Source organism: Aquarana catesbeiana, linkage group LG11 (genome assembly GCF_042186555.1).
Source record: "Aquarana catesbeiana isolate 2022-GZ linkage group LG11, ASM4218655v1, whole genome shotgun sequence".
NCBI classification, from domain to species: Eukaryota; Metazoa; Chordata; class Amphibia; order Anura; family Ranidae; genus Aquarana; species Aquarana catesbeiana.
In genome coordinates, this window is record NC_133334.1 from 263,054,888 (window position 1) to 263,080,196 (window position 25,309).

Consider the following 25,309-nt stretch of genomic DNA (forward strand, 5'->3'; position numbering starts at 1 on the left):
GAGCAAAGGGTGGGACAGAAAGGGAGGGGGAGGTAGTAGATAACAAAGAGGGGGGTGGGGAGAGGGAGAGAACGAGGGGGAAAGGTAGACAAAGGAGAGAGAGGTGGGGAAATAGGGGAAGAGATAGAAAAGAGGGGAAGATGGAGGGGGGGGAGAGAACAAGGAAGGAAAAGCGAGTAAGGAGAGAGGGGGGAGAGGGAGGGGGAGAAGGAGGTAGAAAAGCGGAAAAGGGGGATAGTGAACTGGGGTAGGATAGAAGAGGGTGACATAGAATGTGTGGGGGGGCAGAGGGAGGTAAGAGAGAGCGAGGGGTGGGACAGAAAGGGAGGGGGAGGTAGTAGAGAACAAAGAAGGGGATAGGGGGAAGATACAAGGGAGTAAGATAGAGGTGGAGGGGGAGAGATAACAAGGAAGGAAGAGGGAGTAAGGAGAGAGGGGGGAGATAGAGGGAGGGGGAGAAGGGGGTGGAAGAGTGGGAGAGTAAACTGGGGGTAGGATAGAAGAGGAAGAGATAGAGTGTGGGGGGGGGGGGGAGTAAGGTGTGGGACACAAAGGGAGGATGGAGGTAGTAGAGAAATAAGAGGGGGATGGGGGGGAGTGAGAGAACAAGGGGAAAGGTAGTCAAAGGAAAGGGAGGTGGGGAAATAGGGGGAGAGATAGAAAAGGGAGAAAGATAGAGGGGGGAGAGAGAGAACAAGGTGGGAGAGAGAGGGAGGGGAAGAAGGGGGTGGAAAAGGGGAAGAGGGAGAGAGTGCACTGGGGGTGGGATATAAGAGGGAGAGAGAGTGTGTGTGTGGGGGGTTGGGGAGCAGAGGGGGGGAAGGAGGGAGAACAAGGGGGGGGGAGAGAGAGCGAGGTATGGGACAGAAAGGGAGGGGGGAGGTAGTAGAGAACAAAGAGGAGGAAGGTAAGCGAAGGAGAGAGAGGTGGGGAGATAGAGGGAGACATAGAAAAGGAGGAAGATAGAGGGGTAGGGGGAAAGATAACAAGGAAGGAAGAGGGAGAAACGCGAGAGGGGAGACATAGAGGGAGGGAGAGAAGGGGGGTGGAATTGGTGAAGGGGGAGAGTGAAATGGGGGGAGGGAGAACAAGGGGGAAGAAAGAGCGGGGGAGGGCAGAAAGGGAGTGGGGGAGGTAGTAGAGAATAAGCGGGGGGGGGGGGTGGAAAGAATGAACATTGGAAGACAGAGGTGGTAGAGAGAGGAAGGAAAGAGAGGGAGGGAAGGTAGAGACAGAAAGGGAGGGGAGAGATAGTATAGAAACGGGGAAAAGAGAAAAGGGGGAGAATAAGGTGGTAATGTGGAGACGGTGGTTGGGGTGAAGATAAAGATACAGAGAAGGAGAGACATGGTAAGGGATAGGTAAAATAAAATAAATGGGTGCAAGGAGAGGGAGTGGGGGGAGAGGGGGGAATAAAGAGAGAGGGGAGGAGAGAGAAAGCAGAGGGAAAAGTAAAGGAGAGAAAGAAAATAGAGGTTAAGAGAGGAAGGAGAGGAGGGAGAGATGACAGATAGAGAGTGCATGATAAAACTTTATTAAGGAACAGATGTATTGTTTTCAGCATACACAGGAGTAAAAAATCTAGACAATAAAAACTCTAGGAAAAAACAAAACAAAAGGTCAGTGAAAAAAACATGTAAAACAATCAGCAAATACAGGCAACTGAAGTCACGTGTAGATCTTGACCTTTCCTGTAAAGGTTGAGCTTCAGCCTATCCCTTCCTACCACCGATGCTTAAAGGAGAAGTACAGGGAAAGCTTGTTTGGCTATACGTCTCCTATGGATCACAGGAATGCAGTTCGCTTTGCACTCCTGTGATCCGTTTTCAGCAGAGAGTGGGCTGAAGTCCGCTAACTGCTGATGTCACAGAGTTGGTCCAGGCACCGCGCCGTCACGACCATGGAGTCGGGATCCGTCCAGTTCCCTGGGCAGACACCCGGCTCAGGCTCTCAGCAAGCCCCTGAGAGCCTGAGCCGCTGCTCCCGCCCCCTCCACAGCCTAGCGCTCCGGTGAGCGGCTGACAGTCATCAGCTCTCTAAATCGGGGAGCTGTGAGAACAGAGCAATCGGCGGGGTTAGCCTGCTCGGTTCTCAATGTTAGAGGCGCCGGGGGGACAGATTCAGCATCCACCTAGGTAAGTATGATTAAAAAAAAAAAAAAAAAAAACTACTTCTCTTAACTACTGGTTAGTGAGTTTCCCCATCACATTTAAAAATTTAAAAAAGAGGTCTGAAAGGTGGGAGGGAGCGGAATCAGAATAGCTTTATGCGGGAGCAACTGAGATTTGACCATGACTTAAGCATAGCACACACTAGTATTTTTTTTTTCGTTCAACCCAGCAGGGCTGAATGAAAAAAAAAAAAAAAACTGACAGCTCAGTAGGAGCCGCTGTGCTAACCATGCAATGTTAGTACAGCGACCGCCCCTGCTGTGCTATTGTGCTCTGACAGGGGGACGGCACCTCCACCAGAACACTCCCATCAGCGTTCTCAGCCATTGGCTATGAGTGCTGATTAGGAGCAGATAGGCAGACCTTTTTTTGGTCATGCCCCTTCAACAGAAGCCGGCCGAACAGTCGGACCGGCTGCAGTAGACTAAGGCCAGATGTCAGTCGGTTTCTACTAAACTGGCCGATGTGCCCGACATTCGGCTTTAAGCTGCCGATTCAAGGAAGGTGACTTTTACCCGTATATTCTTGGGACGCGTTTATGATCATTATGATTAATAATAATTAATTAATAATATTAGATTATTATTATTATTGTACTATATATTATACTTTATTAATGACTAGTAATAATAATAATAAAATAATGTGTCTATGGTCACCAAGTTTCATTATAAAGATTTTTTGTAAAAAGCTGCTAAGAGCTCCACATCTGAAAAAATTCATTTTTTTTCACAGAGAGAACTTCTGTCAAGGTGGTGTCATTATTTTTCCTTTCACATACCACCTGTTCCTTCTCTCCTTCCTTTTAACAAAAATGCAATGAAATGTAAAAGTAGCAGATTACACAGCGCTCGCCCCACTGAATCCAGTTATATGTTCATTTAAAGAAAAAAAAAAAATCATTAACTGCATTTGTCAAATACAGGTGACAAAAGTACCTGAATCCATCTGAATATTAGCTTCCTGTACAGCAGTCTTGGGAGCCCATCAGGGTTCTGCTGTGTTAAAATCTGTCTCTTATCCAATCTAAAACATTTAATGACAGGAATATAGAGCAGAAAGATGACCCCTAGTAGTGTCCTGCTTCCCCTCCATTGTCCAATAACAGACTGAGGTGTTGCAGAGAAGTCGCAGGTCATTTGGAACCTGGATATGCCTGGATTACAAAACTGGCTGAATAAAATAACAAATCCTTTGGTCAATAAAACACACATTTATAGTTCAACTTCCGCTGTTCCAATTTAAAGTGGATGTAAAGCCAAAACTTAATTAGTTTCAGATAAAATAGGTAATGGTGCAAACCAGTGCCGGCTAGTGCTCCATCGGTCGGGGGGGACCTGACCACAGACCCTGTAAGTGTAGGATGGCGTCCCAATACTTTTGGTATTATAGTGAATATATATATATATATATATATATATATATATATATATATATACGTGTTGTATTGTATTCGTCATATTTATATTATTTATATAAGATGAGAGGAGAGGAGACGCTTGAGAGGGGATATGATAACAATGTAGAGGGTTCTTTACTGTCAGAGCGATAAGGATGTGGAATTCTCTTCCACAAGCAGTGGTATTAGTAGGTAGTATCGATAGTTTAAAAAAAAAACTATTAGATGGGCACCTAAACGATCACAACATACAGGGATATACGATGTAATACTGAAAAACACAAGCACACTCACACACCACAGGTTGAACTGGATGGACTGGTGTCTTTTTTCAACCTGACTATGTAACTATGAGTTATTATTATTATTAGTATTATCTTTTTTATTAGTCATATTTGTATTATTTAGAAATAATATTCTATTCATTTTTTTATTTCTATATCTATTATTTTACTAGTCATATTATTTATTATTATTATTTAGATGAATTGTTATTATATTAATTTTAGTTATTTATATGCATTATTTTGTTTTAGTCATATTTATATTAATCATTTAGATGAATTATTATGTCCATTTTTTTGTTAATTTTATATATTTTAATTTATTTTATTAGTCATATTTGTATTATAATTTAGATGAAGAATTATTACTATGACTATTATAAATACTATTATATTCATTTTTATGTTAATACTATTTATATCAATTATTATTTTACTAATTATTTTTATATTAATTATTTAGATTAATTATTTTTTAATTATATTTTTTGTAGTTCTTTTCATTCCAAGTATGTCCAATTGTTAAGCTAACTCTACCAGGAGAGCGTATGTAAGTTGCGCGGAGGTCACTACAGTACGAATACTTTACATCGCCTGCCTCAAATCTGACTGCTCGCTCTATACACCTTCTGATCTCTCTTCTTTACAGAACGGGAATAAACTGGCAGGAGGTTCCCTCGTTGCCATCGCTGTATTGGCTGCCTTCGCTGACATGGAACTTCATTGGGGCAAATGTATAATGGAGCAGATGCTGTTTTTTTTTCCTTCGTAAGCACAAATATGTATAGATTTTGCCGCCACCTACGTGGGACTGCCTTTTTAGCAGTCGTCTGGTAATGCAAATTGATTGCATCCGGCTGTCAGCATTCATTTGCAAAGAAAAGGGGAAAGTTCCTGGCAGAGGCATCTGATGCAGTCCCCACTGCACGAAAAACAGTTCGAGGGTTGAGTTGGCCTAGAGACGAGGCGCTAAAGACAAAATAATTCACCTGCAGTACACACCGGCCGCATCCAGCAATATGGAAAACTTCTATGACATCGTTAGGATAACCAACAAGTCTCCAAGCATGAGGTCCTCAAGCTACAGCCCGGCCTATAATGTAATCTAAAGTCATACTGTGCGAACGACCGTCCAGTTGTGGCAACAGGCGGGGGCCGTTTACAAAACCGACTCAACAATTTTCTCTCATACTCCCCTCTGGGGTAACCCAAGACTCCCGCACTTCTATACGCTACCGGACCCCCAACTATGGGCATCTAAGGGGATAATGGCCCTCAAACATATTTTTGTGGACGGCTCTTTTTCCTCCTTTTCGGTACTAAGGGACAAATATGCTATTCCCTCCTCAATGACCTTCAGATACTATCAGCTTCGACATGCGACGCAGGCCCAATTCCCCCGGCCCTCTTACTCTCCAGACTGACTCAGTGGATCGACTGCTGATCTCCAGACTTCTAGACAAGCCCCTCTCCTCCATTTACTTTTACCTCTCCTTGGCCCACATGACATCCCTGATGAAAGTGTTTGATAGATGGAAAGCTGATATCCCAGAATTGACTGAGGAGGAATAGGAGGACTCGGTGAGTGATTATATTAACACTATGATTTCTGCAAAGGACCTCTTCATCCAGCTTAAATTTCTCCACCGAGCCCACTATACCCCCGTGAGACTAGCCAGCATCTATCCTGAGGTAAGCTCCCTCTGCTCCAGGTGCTGGTCCTTCCCTGGGGAAACATTCGTCCACATGGTATGAACATGCCCTTTGATCAGAGTGTAATTGAGGCCCTGGGTGCCTTTGGAGATTGGTCACTCAGGTCTGAACCCGGCCTTGGCGCTACTTGGCAGTATGGAGAATGTTGAGGCCTCTAGGCACGTGAAATTATTTCTCTCTTATGCCCTATATTACGCTAGTAGAGAGATTCTTCTCATGTGGAAGCAACCTATCCCGCCTACGCTTAACATGTGGAAAACAACGATCAACTCTGTCTTACCACTGTATAAACTGACCTATGAGAGCAGGAACTGTCCTAAAAAATTTGATAAGGTCTGGTCGCAATGGATCGATGCACATGGCTCGGAGTCTTAAGGTTTATGGTGATGTCCTATATGATACCCTCATGTCTTGCATTCTACTTTTGTGATGCAAGTTTTAAATCTCACAAATTGTTCCTCCTCCCTCCCTCTACCTTCCCTCCCCCTCCCTATCTGATCTTAGGGTATTATGTTGGATGTGATTGTCGTGATGCTCCATCTGCCTGTAGCTATGTCTTACCTATGACGCTCATTATCAGCTATACTTGATCTAATGTCTCTGTTTTTGACCTTATGCATATATTTATTGTCTGTGTCAATGTTAATGCCTACTTTTTCGAATAAAACCTATTTTCTGTTAAAAAAAAAAAAGTCATACTGATTTAGTGGCTTCAATACTACCTGAGTCACTGGCCTGCAACAGACTTACTGATTCCGGTTAGCAAGTGTGGACAGTGGACCCATGCTCCGCAATATAGTGTTGGATATGGAAGCAGACCAATAAAAATGACTGAGGGACCCCTCCCTGTTTCGTTTTTGGCAGAGGTTTGTGGCAGGAATTTGACCTGCAGGTTTGGACTTACCAGATCGCTGGCAGAAAAAATTCCCAGTTGTGTACAGTGTCAAGATATTGTGTCAAGTGTCAGTGGGAAGAATGCTCCTTACATTGGTGATCAGTGGGAAGAATGTTCCTTAGATTGGTGGTCAGTGGGAAGAATTCACTTTACATTGGTGGTCAGTGGGAAGAATTCTCCTCCTACTGGTGGTCAGTGAGAAGAATGTTCCTTACATTAGTGGTCAGTGGGAAGAATGCTCTTTACATTGGTGGTCAGTGGGAAGAATGCTCCTTACATTGGTGGTCAGTGGGAAGAATTCTCCTTGCATTGGTGGTCAGTGGGAAAAATTTTCCTCATACTGGTGGTCAGTGGGAAGAATGTCACTTACATTAGTGGTCAGTGAAAAGAATGCTCCTTACATGGGTGGTCAGTGAGAAGAAGGCTCCTTACATTGGTGGTCAGTGAGAAGAAGGCTCCTTATATTGGTGGTCAGTGAGAAGAATGCTCCTTACATCGGTGGTCAGTGGAAAGAATGCTCCCTGCACTGGTGGCCAGTGGAAAGAATGCACCTTTACAGACATCTAATATGATCATTAGTGTCAGTGGGTACCTGAGAAAACAGTAAAGAAGTCCCACTCATTCCATGCTTGGCTCTGCAAATTGGCGTTGGTGCCAGAACTATGCAGGCACAATTAAGTTAAAGTTTATTCCACAACAGCTCAAGGAACCCTAGCAAACTCTGGAGGAACCCTAGGAACCCTGATTTCGGGAAGATCCTAGCCTCTGCATCCAACTCAATGTGATGTGCACACCAAGCTGAAAATAATTGCAACCATGTATGCAATGTAGCTTTATACAGTGTAACGCGGCATGCTTTTATAAAATCCCATTCATTCCATTCCAGGTAAAAATACCAGCATTTGTATGCACAAAGACAGTCTCTTAGTCCAATAAAAGAAGGTTTCACCCAATCGAGCCTTACAGATCTCTATTCACAGAGAAGACAACTTGACTACACAGAGGAAGAAAAAAATAGAGTGCACCAGCATGGTGTAGCAATCTTCCTTAATGTAGCAAAGTAAAAGTAATGCACTTACATATAACATCCTTGTATAACCAGCATGTAAGCAGCACACTACCATCTGATACCTCTGCTCGAGACTACAGTTTAGGTATCAGGCAAGGCTGGAGCCTTGGACACGGCACCTGGAAAGCAAACATCTCTCCCATCCCACCAAGATGAGATTATCCAAGGTAAACAGGCAATTTATAAAGCATTTTTAAAAGTAGGGCAGTTAAGGCAGCCCCCATACAGAATCACTTTAAGACACAATTGTTGAGCATATCATGGCTCTCATTGATACCTCACCTTGTCCGCTCCCCCATTTTCTCAAATTTTCACTAGAACAACTCTCACTGCCCCCATACTGGCTGCTCCAGATAAAAGTAGGTTTTGTTTCTGCAGCCAAAAAATATTTCAAGCAGTGAAAAGAAAATAATGTAAGAAAAATGTATATCTATCTATCACCCAGGGAGAGGACGGGGGACTGCGGCGGGCGGGAATCTGTGTATAAATCAAACTCAGGAGTGTTCCTGGTTGGCATTAAAATAGATTCATATACAACTCGAGTTCTGGGTTCGCGGAGACTGATGGAGAACGCTCAACGTATTCCAGCCGGCCCAATACGATCTGAAGGGCAGGAAAGGATGAGACTGCGGCGGAGAGATATTGTATTGATCCATTGTTATTTACCATTAAAATGTTTTATTTATCTCTACAGAGTCTTCATGCCGTACTTGTAAATGTCTTTTGTTGCTCAATATTTCATTGCGGTATATATATTTATATATATATAAAAAATTGCATAACTTAGTTTCTCAAAACGTTGTGTTAATTCATTTTGTGTGAATGGAGCAAAATCAAATGTCCTCAGGCTATATCCTTGGTAGATCAAATGTGTGAGTGTGTGAGCGAGGAAAATACTTCATTATGGCCACTAGATGGAGGTGAGCAGCATTTTTCAGCACCATCTAGCGGCCATAGCGCAGTATTTTCCTCATTAACATACTAAAGAAGAACCCAACGAGCGGTCTTTGCTGGTACAGGTTTAGGTATTTGCAATATGCGTGACTCACCTATGTTTGTATCACTTCTGTACAACGCCACGGGAGACGGCAGCACTTTATAAATCATTAATAATGGAGATGGTGAAGAGCGCATACAGCGAGCGAGCTCCTCACATGGCCCGGCGTGTTACACAGAGAGCTAGTTATGCAGTTGAAGATGTAACAAGATAATATCCCAATTAGTTTACAAAAAATATTACCAGCAGTGTTTTCAATTCACCTGAAGACAATTTATCCCATTATTGCATTGGATCATAAAAGAATAATCTAGATAATGAATGCAAAATGATACGGAAAGATTGAGAGGAAAGTATTTTAGCAGTCGCTCCCTCGTTAAAGGGCTAGTCCAGCGGCAGGCTCGGGAAAATGTTGAAAGGTTGATATAGCGAAGTCACATCTCTTGATCTGGATAGATGGATACACTATAAATAGTAGAGAGCTATGGACACCTCACCAACAGACCTAGACTACAGGACCAAAAATACAGAACCTCCTTCCAAATGATGGAGTTCAGTATTTCCAGTGAAGGGTACTGGTAATACTGCAATACAAAAACACTGGATTTACTAAAACTGGAGAGTGCAAAAAATTGGCACAGCTGTGCATGGTAGCCAATCAGCTTCTAGCTTCAGCTTGTTTAATTAAGCTTTGACAAAAAAAAAAACTGGAAGCCGATTGGCTTCTATGCAGAGCTGCATCAGATTTTGCACTCTCCAGTTTCAGTAATGCAGCCCCTGTAGACAATCGTTCTTCTTATATATGTAACTAGATATATGCGTTTCGTTTCAATTCGTTTTTCAGACAAAAATTTTCGGAGATTCGGATGTACACTATATTACCTTGGGGACAGACACTCTCCTAAACCTTGTGGACAGCCTTCCCAGAAGAGTTGAAGCTGTTATAGCAGCAAAGGGTGGGCCAACTCAATATTGAACCCTACAGACTAATGCCCTGTACTCACGGTCGGATTTTCCGATGGAAAATGTCCGATCGGAGCGTGTTGTCGGAAATTCCGACCGTGTGTGGGCTCCACTGGACATTTTCCATCGAATTTTCCGACACACAAAGTTTGAGAGCAGGATATAAAATTTTCCGACAACAAAATCCGTTGTCGGAAATTCCGATCGTGTGTACACAAATCCGACGGACAAAGTGCCACGCATGCTCAGAATAAATAAGGAGATGAAAGCTATTGGCCACTGCCCCGTTTATAGTCCCAACGTACGTGTTTTACGTCACCGCGTTTAGAACGATCGGATTTTCCGACAACTTTGTGTGACCGTGTGTATGCAAGACAAGTTTGAGCCAACATCCGTCGGAAAAAATCCTAGGATTTTGTTGTCGGAATGTCCGAACAAAGTCCGACCGTGTGTACGGGGCATTAGACTGGGATGGCATTAAAGTTCATGTGCTTGTAAAGGCAGGTGTCCCAATACTTTTGGTAATACAGTGTATATGAATCTCCGAATGGACATAGTAATGAATGTCAACGAATCTGATAAAACGGTATAACGAAATGCATTTGTTTCATATAGATGAAGTCACATGATGCAATAGTAGTTCGGGCTCATGGGAAACTAAATACATTTTTGAATTGGTTTGATAATTCGGATTTGGATAATGAATGGATCTACATTGTATTAAATTAGTTGCACATGACACCAGTTGATATTGTTCAATCAGCTCATGCCATTTCTCTTGCTGGGTTGGACTAGCTTCCGAAAATATTGAATCCTTACGACTGGAATCCATCCAATTCGCTAATACATCGAATATATAGCAATCTTCGGGAAAAACTGCTACATTTTTCATATCCACCCAGACCAAAAAATACACAAAACGAATGCCGAAGATAAGAAACAAATTCCGAATATGAATTGGGTCAACACAACGAATTAGACGAAACAAAATTCTTCAATGAGTAGATGCATCAGAAAACGAAACAAAAATTTCTGGCATGCACAGCTCTAGTAGTAACAGTTTGGTGAAGACCCTTTTCTGTTCCATCATGACTATGCCCATGTGTATAAAGCCAGCTCTATAAAGACATGTTTTGATCAGTTTGGTGTGGATGAACTCAAGTGTCCTGTACAGAGTCCTGACCTCAACCACACTGAACACCTTTGGGGTGAACTGAAATGCCCATTGCACAGGTCTTCTCATCCAACATTAGTACCTGACCTCACAAATGGGCACACCCTGCAAAATTTTGTGGAAAGCCTTCCAAGAAGAGTGGAGGTTGTTATAGCTGCAAATGGGGGTTCAACTCCATCATAATGGCCATGGTTTTGAAATGGGACATTAAACAGTTGTGGTGGTCAGATGTCTACCAACTTTTGGAACTCAAAATCTTGTGGAACACCATCCCAGAAGCATGAAAGCTGTTATAGCCACAGAGGAGGGGCCAACTCTATATGAATGTCAATGGTTTTGGATGGAAAGTCCAACAAGCTCATATAGATGTGATGGTCCGGGTTCCACAAGGTCTAGATAGACAGACACACAAGCTAGAGAGAGCCTTTTGCAGCAGGTACAAGTGGACAACTGGGGACACCTGGGAAGGAACAACATTCATTATTACCCAACCATTCAATCTTGAAATTTTCTAATGTGCCTGCAGCTTCTCAATGGCAACAAGAAAAAAAATCTGCTAATTTCCCAGAATGGATAAGTAGATTAGAAAAATGGTACGAGTGTTATTTTCTGGTCTTCCTGAAAACATCAGGATTGGCAGAAGGTTTTGAAAACATGAAATTACTTTTGTTAAAGAGGAGCTCCTGTCTGGGAAAAAGAATACAGTACATAAATAAAAGTCAGCAACTACAAATACTGTAGCTGCTGACCTTTAACATAAGGACACTTACCTGTCCAGGGATCCAGCGATGTCGGCACCCCAAGCGGATTCTTCAATACTCTTCACGTGCAGGCGCCGGCATCTTCACCAAGGGAAACCGACCGTAAAGCCTTCAGGCTTCACGGACGGTTTCCTACTGTGCATGCGTGAGTCACGCTGTGCTTTTTGAATGGTCCCACCATCTTCTGAGACCCGTGTGTGTCCCAGAAGGCAGCGGGGGGAAGGAGGAGGGCTGGACATACTTGGAGATTGCCGCGGCAATCTTACCAGGAATTGGGAGCAGGTACCTGTCAAAACCAGAATGCAAACAAGCAGAGCTTCCCTTTTTGGGTGGAGCTTTGCTTTAAGAAATTTAGGAAGCCAAACAGAACATCCTCTAGATCAGGGGTCCTCAAACTTTTTAAAACAAGGGACCAGTTCACTGTCCCTCAGACTGTTGGGGGGTCGGATCAATGCAGCCTCACCAGTGCCCATCAATGCAGCCTCACCAGTGCCCATCAATAGAACCTCACCAGTGCCCATCAATAGAACCTCACCAGTGCACGTCAATGCAGTCTGATCAGTGCCAGTCAATGCAGCATGACCAGTGACCATCAATGCAGCCTGACTAGTGCTACTCAATGCAGCCTGATCAGTGCCCATCAATGCAGCCTGACTTGTGCCTGTCAACGCAGCCTGACCAGTACCCGTCAATGCAGCCTGACAAGTGCCCATCAATACAGCCTGACCAGTGCCCGTAAATGCAGCCTGACCAGTGCCCGTAAATGCAGCCTGACCAGTGCCCGTAAATGCAGCCTGACCAGTGCCCGTCAGCACAGCCAGCCTCTCCAGTGCACTGGGATTAGGGAGAGGAGCGCCGGGGGACACTGTCAACAGGCATGCGGAAGACAGCCGCGAGAAGGACTAAGAGCCGGGATCCCTGTGTAGCTTTGCCATGCTGGAGCAGGCTCCGTGTCTCTGCCCCCACCCTGGACAATAGCGGAGATTGGTCCTGTTTCCCTCTATGGGGCGGGGTCTGCAGGGATCTCTCCGGATGGACAGCTCATTTTGGGGGCTCCAGTGCCCAAACGGCCGGGCGGGCCGCGTAAAAAACCTTGGCGGGCCGTATGTGTCCTATGGGTCATAGTTTGAGGACCCCTGCTCTAGATCAATAGTGGTCCACTTGAAAATTATAGAGGGTCTCAAGTGTGGCCTCTGACTCTTCCAAAGAGTCACACAATGGCAGCAAACTTTTGTGTTGAATTGCATCACATCGAGTTACAGTAGGTGGCCCATTCAAAATGAATGGATTGTAACGCACCTAAACACCCTAGAATTTTAGTCTTGCTGTATTTTTTTCCAGTGTACGACAATGCTCATGGAAGAGAAAGTGGGAGTAAAATAAGCCCCATCATTGGTGTCAATGGCAGTATTAGTAACTCCAGGCTTTGGGGTCAGTGGATGCAATAATAACCCCCAACATTGGTGTCAGTAGCTGCAATAATGACCCCCCAGCATTGGTGTCAAAGGGTGCAGTAATAACCCCCAGCATTGATGTCAGTAGCTGCAATAATATCCCCAGCATTGGTGTCAGTGGCTGCAATAATAACCCCCAGCATTGGTGTCAGTGGCAGTGCTACTACCCAACACCTCACCAACATTGGTGGGCAGTAACAGTGCTGGTAATCCACCTTGCACTATCAGTCAGTGGCAGTGCTACCCCCCCCCCCCCACACACACACACACACACCTCCAACATTGGTGGAAAGTGGCAATATTAGGCAAGTCCTGCCTCAGTGATCAGTGGCAGTATAGTTTAAGCTCTGCAGATTGGTGGTAAGTGGCATGTTATTTAAACTCTGCACATTGGTGGTCATGCCACAAAGCTTCATATTGAACTTTAAAGTAACAGTACAAGTCTGCATAAATATATCCCTGACCATATACAGCAACAGTGTCCTTTTTCAGAAAAGCTCCACCTTTTATCATTAAAAAGCCACCCTTGGGCTCCAGCCAGCAACTTTTGCCCAGACTGTGATGATGTCATCAGTCTGCTGCAGGCAAGAGGAAGCATTTCCTCAGTCTCCCCTCCCCCCCTGAGATAGCAAGTCACAAGGTGAGAGGCTACAGCAGGGGCTGATCCGTGTTAGACATTTGGGAGCACAGGCACCAGGATTTACATAGCTGTGTCACCTCTGAGCCAGCATCTTTAAAAATCAAGCCAACAATTCAAAGGGAAAAAAAAAAAGGCTAGACTCTGAGTTAGGAAATATGTACAGTCAATAAATTGCTTAGCCAACTATTGTCATTAAGTTTTCACTCACCGCGAGCCCCTTCTCATAATTGAGCACTCTCTTCAAAAGGGAATGTTATTTTACAGTCTGTAAAGCCGCTTTCCCCTCAAAGTGGGAGCGCGCGCGCGGCGCCATGTCTAATAGGGAAATATGATGTGTTAGCAACTATTGGTTGATCTTTGCTCGTTTTTTTTTCAATGGTAAATTACACTTTAAAAATGCAAACAATTATTATAATTGATTGAGACTAAAACAATATTGAATTTCAATACGTCGCCGGCCCTTTTATGAATGCCTCGGCACAGTCAGGGTGATTATGATGAAGGAGTATTTGCACGCTCAATTTCTTTTTCCGCGAGAAACCTTGAAGTGTAGTAATTGCGTTCACGCTGATAATGATAAGCCTTGCACGTTTTTGGAAAAATAAGGCACTACATAGCAATTTTCAGCTGCAGTGTTATAAATTAGCTTTCACTTTTAAAAACGTTTAGCTTTATGCAAAAGTTTACTTACAGTGGAGCGGAGCGGAATGGAGCGAGTCGGCTGCGAGTCGGCTGTTATAAATCTTTACATTTAGGTTGCAATTTCCATCATAAATACACGTATAACAGGCGGAGGGGGTTCTGCTGAGGAAGGCGCGGGGACGTCGGGAGCAGCCATGCGGGGTCTGTGTTAATGGATACTCAGAACCCATTGTGGGTGGAGGGAGGGCAGCTGAGGTGTCCTGTCCAAGGTGGCTATGGGAGTCCTTTGCTGCAGAGCAGTTCAGCTAATCTATGTCAATATACAATGAATTAGGAACAATTACAACAGGAGAAAAAAAAAGAATTAGCTCTGTAAACGTGTGTTAAAATCTATTACTAGTGACAATAACATTCAACGAACCCAGCAGATAACAAACTACGGGCCACATCCGGCCCGCTACATGATTTTTTTAGACCTCTAGGTAGGGTCAGTGGTGTATCCTCATTGTGCACTGACTGAGGATTAAGGTCAGCAGAGGCTGCCTATGGTCTCCGCTTCTGATGTAAGGGGGGACTCTGATCAAAGGGGAGACTCTGATGGATACCCTGATATAAGGGGAGGGGCTCAGATGGAGACCCTGGTGTAAGGGGGGGTAATCTGGTTAAGACGCTGATGTAAGAGGGGGGCTCTGATGGAGACCCTGATGTAAGGGGGGGAGACTCTGATGGAGACCCTGATATAAGGGGAGGGGCTCAGATGGAGACCCTGATGTAAGGGGGGGGGGGGTACTCTGGTTAAGACGCTGTTGTAAGAGGGGGGGCTCTGATGGAGACCCTGATGTAAGGGGGGGGCTCTGATGGAGACCCTGATGTAAGGGGGGGGGCTCTGATGGAGACCCTGATGTAAGGGGGGGGGCTCTGATGGAGACCCTGATGTAAGGGGGGGCTCTGATGGAGACCCTGATGTAAGGGGGGGCTCTGATGGAGACCCTGATGTAAGGGGGGGGGACTCTGATGGAGATCCTAATGTAAGGGGGGACCCTGAAGTAATGAGTGGGGACCCTGATGGAGACCCTGATGTAAGGGGGGGGCTCTGATGGAGACCCTGATGTAAGGGGGGGACCCTGAAGTAATGGGGGGGACTCTGATTGAGACCCTGATGTAAGGGGAGAGAGGGGCTCTGATTGAGACATAAGGGGGGACTCTGATGGAGACCCTGATGGAAGAGCGGGACTCTGGTGTGGAACTTAATGTAATGGGGGGGCTCTCCATTAGAACCAAAATCCCAGTGACAAAATACCAGACTATAATATAATATATAGAAAATGAGGAGCACAAATCACAGGGAATGCTGGAGATGCAAGAAAGGGGGGAACCAGGACTGGAATCAGGAACAGGGGGAGCAGATACAAGGCAGCAGCAGGCTCAGGATTAAACGGCAAACATACATCTGGCTGGTAGGCAAAGCAACAAACTGCCACAAAATGGTACTTGCAGGAGGAGAGACCAAATACCCTCCCAGCAACCAGCATCAGGTAAAGACTTATAACTAGAAACTGCTGGGAGACACCTGCTGGTGGACACTAGAAATACAACTTTCCACTCTGGGAAGCACAGTACCACCAGCAAGTGACCCAGGTCCTGACACAGTATATGCATTGTCCTTCCTTGACTTTCATTCTGGAATGGCAGCCCAAACACATACAGGGCTCAGCTCTATTTAGCTATCAATTAATACACAGTGAGTGTTTTTTTTTTTTTAACCACCAAAATTTGAAAATGGGGCTCATATATTGTTTTTGCACGAGGGCCCTTTGGTGACTCCAGCACTGAACACTTGTAAAGCATGACCCAATGAACCTAACACAGTACACTGATGTCAATGCGATGGGTATTGTGGTGGGCTCCACTAGACAAAAACAGTATCTGTGCATTTTTCTTCATGCGTTGAGTATCACTAGGTTCCCATGAAAGCGAATGAGCTTCTTGGCCTCACCTGAAAGTATGGGTTTCAGGTATCGGAGCATTTGCATGAGTACGATACTCAAATCCCTGGACCAATGAAGTGGCGTCCAGGTGTCTGACAGCGCAGGGTCGCGAGACTCTGGTACAGCGGGACCGGGGGGGGGGGGGGGGGGGGGGGATGGAGGGGGTCCAGTGTAAGTTCATTTTAGATTTTGTGTAAAGGTGAACTTACACTTTAAAGAATCTTAAAGAGGATGGGTTTTACTTCCTCTTTTGCTCCCCGCAAGGCCTGCAAATTAAAAGCATAATGGGCTAGTATGCATCGCATACTAGCCCATTATATGATACCTACCTGCAAACGAAGCACGTGCTGTCCCCTGTGCAGGCTGCGTCCATCTTCCACCCTCTTCCTTTCAGTGCCGCGGACTCTGGGTCTGTGACTGGCCAGAGCCGCGTGACGTCACTCCTGAGCATGCGCGCAGGAGTCGTCAGTCACGGCACACGCTGGGGGAAGAAACGGCACGGTGGTCCGTTTCTTCACAGCGCATGCGCCGATGACGACGCACTACAAGTGAAATATCTCCTAAACGGCGCGCGTTTAGCAGATATTTCCACTACCTATAGGTAAGCCTTATTCTAGGCTTACCTATAGATGAAAGTAAGACAAAAGGGTTTACAACCACTTTAAAGTGATCTTGTGGTACAAGGTGTGTACAACAACAAAAGTGAAAAGTAAACTTCTAGAGATGACCTTAGATAGGCTTACTTTTTTTTGTAGAGCAATCTAAGACCAGGTCCTCTTAGGGCATTATTAACATTTAAGTTTGAGACCCTCCTGTTCGAATATTAGGGTAAAATGTCACCTTTTCAATACTTAGAAGCAGATTTTGGACTTCAATGGCAGACAGAAGATTCTGCATTATTATGCACAGATCTTATAAGAGCTCACAGTTCATCAATAAGTTGGAGACACCAGTGAGGCATGGTGACCTCATTGGCCTAAAGGCAACTACACCTCGACCCTCCTTATTGTTGCACCTTGGCAAAAAAATAATAAAACACGTCCTTCTGAGCATCACTTCACTCAAACTTCTTCATATACAGTACATTGTCTTCCTTTCTGCCGCTTCCCAGAACCATTAAAAAAAAAAAAAAAATACTTAAAAAGCAGTAAAAGCAGCCAACATTGTCCCCCGCTACAATGCTTCATTGGTGCTCTGACAAGCCATAGCGGCAGATGTAGAGGTAGGCATGGAGCGACAGGGTAGACGGAGTTGATGGCTGCTCCGAGATATTTGCAATACTCTTGGCAGTTTGACAGGGTCCTCGTGTTTCAAGGATAAATTATCATATGGGAGCAGGTGAGGAACGCGTTTCATTCATGCAAAAAAAAAAAAAAGAAACTATTTCTAGAATTTACATGGAGGAGCACACAGTCAAGTATTTTATATATACTTTTTCATTTCCATCCCGAGGCCCTGGAAGTTTAATGGAGGGTGAAGGAGTCAGCTGTTAATAAGCCATCCTGCTGCACCAAGACTGTCAGTTACTGGAAAGGCCGAGAAAGTTTGAGAAGCCTTCAGAACTCTGCCCGTTAATTTGGACTAGAATGGATCACTTAACCAACGCCGGCGAGTCAGTAAAAAGGTCAGAAAGTGTAAAATAACAGTTGGCAGTTATAAAACGGCTATTAACCCCTTTTCATGAAGAAGGCAAAATGTACTTTAAGTGAAGGAGCTGCTGATAAAACAAGAAAATACTTACAGCGGGTAAACCCAATAACCGCAATGCATTTGTTGTCATCGCAATACTATGTGGCGGCATTCCGAGTGACAGTTCTGGCTACGCTAAAAATTATTCCTAACTTTAACCTAATCCTTAACTGGAACCTATCCAAGTCCCTTCTAGGGAAGAGTTCTGTGACAGATCTGGGTGGGGGAAGTGTAATGCCCTGTACACACGATCGGACATTCCGACAACAAAATCCATGGATTTTTTCCAACGGATGTTGGCTCAAACTTGTCTTGCATACACACAGTCCCACAAAGTTGTCGGAAAATCCGATCGTTCTGAACGCGGTGACGTAATACACGTACGTCGGGACTATAAACAGGGCAGTAGCCAATAGCTTTCGTCTCTTAATTTATTCTGAGCATGCGTGGCACTTTGTGCGTCGGATTAGTGTACACACGATCGGAATTTAACCGATCGGATTTTGTTGTCGGAAAATGTTATCTCCTGCTCTCAAACTTTGTGTGTCGGAAAATCCGACGGAAAAAGTCCGATGGAGCCCACACACGATCGGAATTTCCAACAACACAATCCGATCGCACTTTTTCCGGCGGAAAATCCGACCGTGTGTACAGGGCATAAGGCTTACATTAACTTCCTTAAAGTGGAGGCGTAAGAAGACAACTAAATAACCACAAAATGTGAACGGTCTTGTCTTATGGTCTTTAAAAAACTGAAACTTTGTTCAGACACTTTTCTGAAAAAAGGGATCCTAACACTGGAAGTCCATGAGGAACCACATTACATTGCTGGCCAGAGTAGAGCCCCCTTACATTGGTGGCCAGTGCGGTGCTCCCCCTTACACTGGAGCTTTATGCAGATCCACATTACTTGGGTGATCTATGTATTCCCCCTTACACTAGCGGTCAGTTTAGTGCCCCCTACATTGATGGTCAGTGTAGAGCCCCCCTTACACTGGAGGTTCATCCAGAACCACATTACATTGGTGATCTATGTAGTCCCCCTTACACTAGCAGTCGGTGTAGTGCACCCTTACATTAGCGGTCAGTAAAATGCTCCTTACATTGGAGGTCAGCGTATTGTGCCTTTACATTGATGGTTGTGTAGTGCTCCCTTACACTGGTGGTCATTGTAGTGTTCCGTTACATTGGTGGTCAGTGTTGTTCCTTCATGTATTGTTGGTTAGTGTAGTGCCCCCTTGCATTGTAGATCCACATTACATTGGGGATTAGTGTAGTGCCCCCTTAAATTAGTGGTCAATGTAGTGCCCATTACATTGGAGGTCAGCCTACTGTGCCTTTACATGGTGGTCAGTGCAGTGTCTTTTACATTGGTGGTCAGCGTAGTGCCCCCTTACATCGGAGGTACGTGTAGAACCACATAACATTGGTGACGAATGTAGTCCTCCAAACATTGGTGGTCAGTGTACCAGTGGTGTCCCCTTACATTGGTGGTCAGTGTAGTGTCCCCTTATACTGATGGTTAGTGTAGTGCCCCATACATTGGTGGTCAGTGTAGTGTCCCCTTATACTGATGGTCAGTGTAGTGCCCCATACATTGGTGGTCAGTGTAGTGTCCCCTTATACTGATGGTCAGTGTAGTGTCCCCTTATACTGGTGGTCAGTGTAGTGCCCCTTTACATTGGTGGTCAGTGTAGTGTCCCCTTATTCTGGTGGTCAGTGTAGTGTCCCCTTATACTGGTGGTCAGTGTAGTGCCCCTTTACATTGGTGGTCAGTGTAGTGTCCCCTTATTCTGGTGGTCAGTGTAGTGTCCCCTTACATTGGTGGTCAGTGTAGTGCCCCCCTACATTGGAGGTTCATATAGATCCACATTACATTGGTAATCAGTGCTGCTTACACTAGCGGTCAGTATAGTGCCCCCTTACATTGGTGATTAGTGCAGTACCCCTTACATTACTGTTAAATGTAGTGCCCTTTTACATTGGTGGTCAGTATAGTGTTCCCTTACGTTGGAGGTCCATGTAGATCCACATTACATTAGTGGTCAGTGTAGCGCACCCTCAAATTAGTGGTCAATGTAATGCCCCTTACATTGGAGATCAATGTATTGTGCCTTTACATTGTTGGTCAGTGTAGTGCCCCTTACATTGGTGATTAGTCTAGTGCCACTTACACTGGTGATTAATCTAGTGCCCCTTATATTGGAGGTCAGTGTATTGTGCCTTTACATTGTTGGCCAGTGTAATGCCCCCTTACTAAACACTTACTAAAAAAAGAGCCTTGATATATAAGTGTTTAGTGTAGTGCCCTGTTAAATTGGTTGTCGGCAGGAGGAATCCTCCTTACATTGGAGTTCAGTATCTTGCCACCTTACATTGATGGTCAGTTGGAAGGACACCATGGTGCACTGCTGGTCAACAGGAAGAAATGTCCCCCCTAAAAACAACTAAAAAAATAGTTGGTGTTATTGGTTACCTTCTTAAAGGAGATGGAGAGGCTCCACTGGTCCCACACTTTTGGCTTTTGCAGAATGACAGTGACAACACTAAATACAGAACAATAAACACTGGTGGGAAAGGCTGACAGCTCCCTGTAATTCCAGCACAAAGCTCTTCAACACTGGAACTTTGTTTGTTTTTTTAAAAGAAACCTAATTTAAAACTTGGAAGATTCCCAGGAGAAGTCACAAGCCTTAGGAGTTGAATGATTGCCATTTGGCCAGTATCTTTCAACCTACTTCCTCTGAGCCTAAACTACACATACACACACATACATGCATGTCGTTTATTTTTTTTTTCTTTGGTGGGGGGAAGCTATATAGCCAGTAGGAGGGTGGGGCTCAGTATTTTAATGCAATCACTCAGCCTCCCTGTTTTGCAATGGATATGGCTAATTCTAAGGTATTTATGGGTACTAAGTGTACACAGAATTGTAACCACTTCAGCTCCGGAAGATTTTACCCCCTTCATAACCAGGCCATTTTTGTCTCTTCTTGTCTCCTATCGCCGTTCCCATTCCAGTCGTCTCCGGCGTCCTCTCCAGCACACAGCTGAGCTGGGAATCTTTAATTTACTGAAAGCAGCAAGATACAGAAGCTTGTCGGTAGATAGGCAACCCTGCGACTTCATAACTTCACATTATAAAGAGGTTATTTGAGTTGAGAAGTAAAAATTTGGTTTAGTTATAAAAATGGATCTTCATTGTAAAGAAGCCAAATCGATTCTTCCTTTTACTTCTGAATCCATCCCAGGAGCATCAGACATAGGGTTTTATGTCCCAAAAATTGCAGGTAAAAAGCACTGAATACCAAGGCTCTTTTTTTCCTTCCATAAACATGTTTTATTTTCTTGCAATATGTCTCTGAATTTGACTACTCTGACTATGTGTTGTTATGGCTATTTTGGTGATTTTTTTTTATAGCATAGACATGAAAAAACATTTTAAGACCATGTATTATTTTAGAAGCTAGGCCTCCCTTATGTATATGCAAATTAACTTGTTGGACTAGTTCATGAGCTCAGGACAGTAAATGATGTATAGGAAGTGAGGGGGAGGGGGAAGGGGAAATGACCTGGACAACCATTTACTTAAGAAGCACTGGGAGAGTTCTTTACAGGACTTCAGAGAAGAAACAGACTGGAGGATACTGGGAGAAGATTCCATCACAAGGAAGAACCAAGTTAAGTAGATGTTTATTATACTTATTGCATACATTGTATATGCTTATTTATTGGGAAGGATAGATAGCTTGTACATTGTCGGCAAATTTTGTAATATCTGTCTTGTACTGTATTTCTATAATTGTATTAGTTTGTATGTACAGAAAATTTGTTTAGAAAAAGCACATTAATACACCACAGAGGTTTCCAAGCTTCCTTGCGTATAGTGCAAAGAACCTTAAAAGACACAAAGCAAAACACTCCAGGAAGAGTAAATTCTCTAGAACAAAGCTCTTCAACACTGGAACTTTGTTTGTATTTTAAAAGAAATCTAATTTAAAACTTGGAAGATTCCCAGGAGAAGTCACAAGTCTTAGGAGTTGAATGATGGCCATTTGGCCAGTGTCTTTCAACCTACTTCCTCTGAGCCTAAACTACACATACAGACACATACATGCACGTCGTTTTTCTTTTTCTTTGGTGGGGGGAAGCTATATAACCAGTAGGAGGGTGGGGCTCAGTGTTTCAATGCAATCACTCAGCCTCCCTGCTTTGCAATGGCTATGGCTAATTCTAAGGTATTTATGGGTACTAAGTGTACACAGAATTGTAACCACTTCAGCCATTTTTGTCTCTTCTTGTCTCCTATCGCAGTTCCCATTGCAGTCGTCTCCGGTGTCCTCTCCAGCACACAGCTGAGCTGGGAATCTTTAATTTACTGAAAGCAGCAAGCTACAGAAGCTTGTCAGTAGATAGGCAACCCTGCGACTTCATAACTTCACATTATAAAGAGGTTATTTGAGTTGAGAAGTAAAAATTTGGTTTAGTTATAAAAATGGATCTTCAGTGTAAAGAAGCCAAATCGATTCTTCCTTTTACTTCTGAATCCATCCCAGGAGCATCAGACATAGGGTTTCATGTCCCAAAAATTGCAGGTAAAAAGCACTGAATATCAAGGCTCTTTTTTTTCCTTCCATAAAAATGTTTTATTTTCTTGCAATATGTCTCTGAATTTGACTACTCCATGTGTTGTTATGGCTATTTTGGTGATTTTTTTTTAAAGCATAGACATGAAAAAACATTTTAAGACCATGTATTATTTTAGAAGCTAGGCCTCCCCTATGTATATGCAAATGAACTTGTTGGACTAGTTCATGAGCTCAGGACAGTAAATGATGTATAGGAAATGAGGGGGAGGGGGAAGGGGAAAAGACCTGGACAACCATGTACTTAAGAAGCACTGGGAGAGTTCTTTGCAGGACTTTGGAGAAGAAACAGACTGGAGGATACTGGGAGAAGATTTCATCACAAGGAAGAACCAAGTTAAGTAGATGTTTATTATACTTTTTGCATACATTGTATATGCTTATTTATAGGGAAGGATAGATAGCTTGTACATTGTTGCCAAATTTTGTAATATCTGTCTTGTATTGTATTTCTGTAATTGTATTAGTTTGTATGTACAGAAATTTTGTTTAGAAAAAGCACATTAATACACCACAGAGGTTTCTAAGCTTCCTTGCGTATAGCGCAAAGAACCTTAAAAGACACAAAGCAAAACACTCCAGGAAGAGTAAATTCTCTAGCACAAAGCTCTTCAACACTGGAACTTTGTTTGTATTTTAAAAGAAATCTAATTTAAAACTTGGAAGATTCCCAGGAGAAGTCACAAGTCTTAGGAGTTGACTGATGGGCATTTGGCCAGTGTCCTCTGAGCCTAGACTACATATACACACACATACATGCACGCCGTTTTGTTTGGTGGGGGGGGACAGCTATATAGCCAATAGGAGGGTGGAGCTCAGTGTTTCAATGCAATCACTCAGCCTCCCTGCTTTGCAATGGCTATGGCTAATTCTAAGGTATTTATGGGTACTAAGTGTACAGAGAATTGTAACCACTTCAGCTCCGGAAGATTTTACCCCCTTCACAACCAGGCCATTTTTGTCTCTTCTTGTCTCCTATCGCCGTTCCCATTGCAGTCGTCTCCGGCGTCCTCTCCAGCACACAGCTGAGCTGGGAATCTTTAATGTACTGAAAGCAGCAAGCTACAGAAGCTTGTCGGTAGATAGGCAACCCTGCGACTTCCTAACTTCACATTATAAAGAGGTTATTTGAGTTGAGAAGTAAAAATTTGGTTTAGTTATAAAAATGGATCTTCAGTGTAAAGAAGCCAAATCGATTCTTCCTTTTACTTCTGAATCCATCCCAGGAGCATCAGACATAGGGTTTCATGTCCCAAAAATTGCAGGTAAAAAGCACTGAATGTCAAGGCTCTTTTTTTTTCCTTCCATAAAAATGTTTTATTTTCTTGTAATATGTCTCTGAATTTGACTACTCCATGTGTTGTGGCTATTTTGGCGATTTTTTTTATAGCATAGACATGAAAAAACATTTTAAGACCATGTATTATTTTAGAAGCTAGGCATCCCCTATGTATATGCAAATTAACTTGTTGGACTAGTTCATGAGCTCAATACAGGAAATGATGTATAGGAAGTGAGGGGGAGGGGGAAGGGTAAAGGACCTGGACAACCATGTGCTCAAGAAGCACTGGGAGAGTTGTTTGCAGGACTTTCGAAGAAGAAACAGACTGGAGGATACTGTGAGAAGATTCCATCACAAGGAAGAACCAAGTTAAGTAGACGTTTATTATACTTATTGCATACATTGTATATGCTTATTTATTAGGAAGGATAGATAGCTTGTACATTGTCGGCACATTTTGTAATATCTGTCTTGTATTGTATTTCTATAATTGTATTCATTTGAATGTACAGAAATTTTGTTTAGAAAAAGCACATTAATACACCACAAAGGTTTCCAAACTTCCTTGCGTATAGCGCAAAGAACCTTAAAAGACACAAAGCAAAACACTCCAGGAAGAATCAATACTCTAGCACAGCCCTTCCTGCCCTACACATCACAGCCCTCTTCTGGGAGTGTCTAATTACTGTCTGTGCTGGCCCAGCTGCTCTACCCCTTCCACCACCTTCCTACATAAGCTTTTATGTAGCTGACATCGGAGGAAAGAAGGGGAATACGACAGAGTGTCACCTGAGTTGAGTCTATTGACATCCAAAATGGCAGCACCCAACAGCTGTCTTTTTATAGGTAATTACCATGCAAAGAATAAGTTAAATGCACATATAATTTCAGGAGAAGATTGTTTTGGAAATAAAAGGTCTGGCAATTGGGTCTCTTTAAGAGCAGCTAAGGAACCTGTCAGTGTAACAATTCCAGGTATTTATTACCTCTCGGAGATCACAGTACTCCCCCTGTCAATTCTTTTCTCTCCAGAAGGAGTGCTTTCTTTGTTCAGGAATCATTCAGGGTCATCATCTACTTCCTTGGCTGAGATGCTGGATCATAGTTGATAAAAATAATGTCCATCCTAGTGCCTGTTCTCAGATGTCTGACAAAGATCGCTCACTGTCTTCATTCACAAAAGGAAGGGGCTGGCAAATGTGACATATTACCTGTCCCCTTCCCCCAATCTCCATCCTGAAAGCAATAGCTGCCGGTGGGAGAGGAGGGAAAGCCGGAAGCTCTGCAGAGCAGGGGGGGGGAGGGGGGCACATAGGGTGGCTGGGTGGAGTTAGAAGATGGTACACAGGGAGGGTAATCGTGTGGCTGGAGGGGGGGGGGGGGCAATCACAGGAACTGATCCCCTATGTCTCTCTCCCTGCAGAAGCTGAAAGTTGGCAAAAGGGAGAGGAGGAGAAGCCAGCTTTCAGCTGTTGCAGAGAGAGGCAGACAGGGGATCGGTTCCTGTATTTTCCGCACCCCACTTACACACTGATCACCCCC

General features: G+C 43.9%; 1 protein-coding gene across 6 annotated transcripts in view; it reads right to left on the bottom strand.

Annotated features, from left to right (window-relative positions):
- CHST8 (carbohydrate sulfotransferase 8) overlaps positions 1–25,309 on the bottom strand; it is a 517,055-nt gene that overhangs the window by 381,570 nt on the left and 110,176 nt on the right. The window contains exon 1 of one of the 6 annotated variants that reach the window (XM_073605771.1): positions 20,316–20,457. The exons of 3 other annotated variants lie outside the window; for them this stretch is intronic. The gene's annotated coding sequence lies outside the window, so the exon portion shown is untranslated. Of the gene's footprint in view, positions 1–14,211; positions 14,336–17,891; positions 17,913–20,315; positions 20,458–25,309 lie in introns of those variants that run through there. 2 more of the 6 variants (XM_073605775.1, XM_073605773.1) reach the window with 2 other exon arrangements.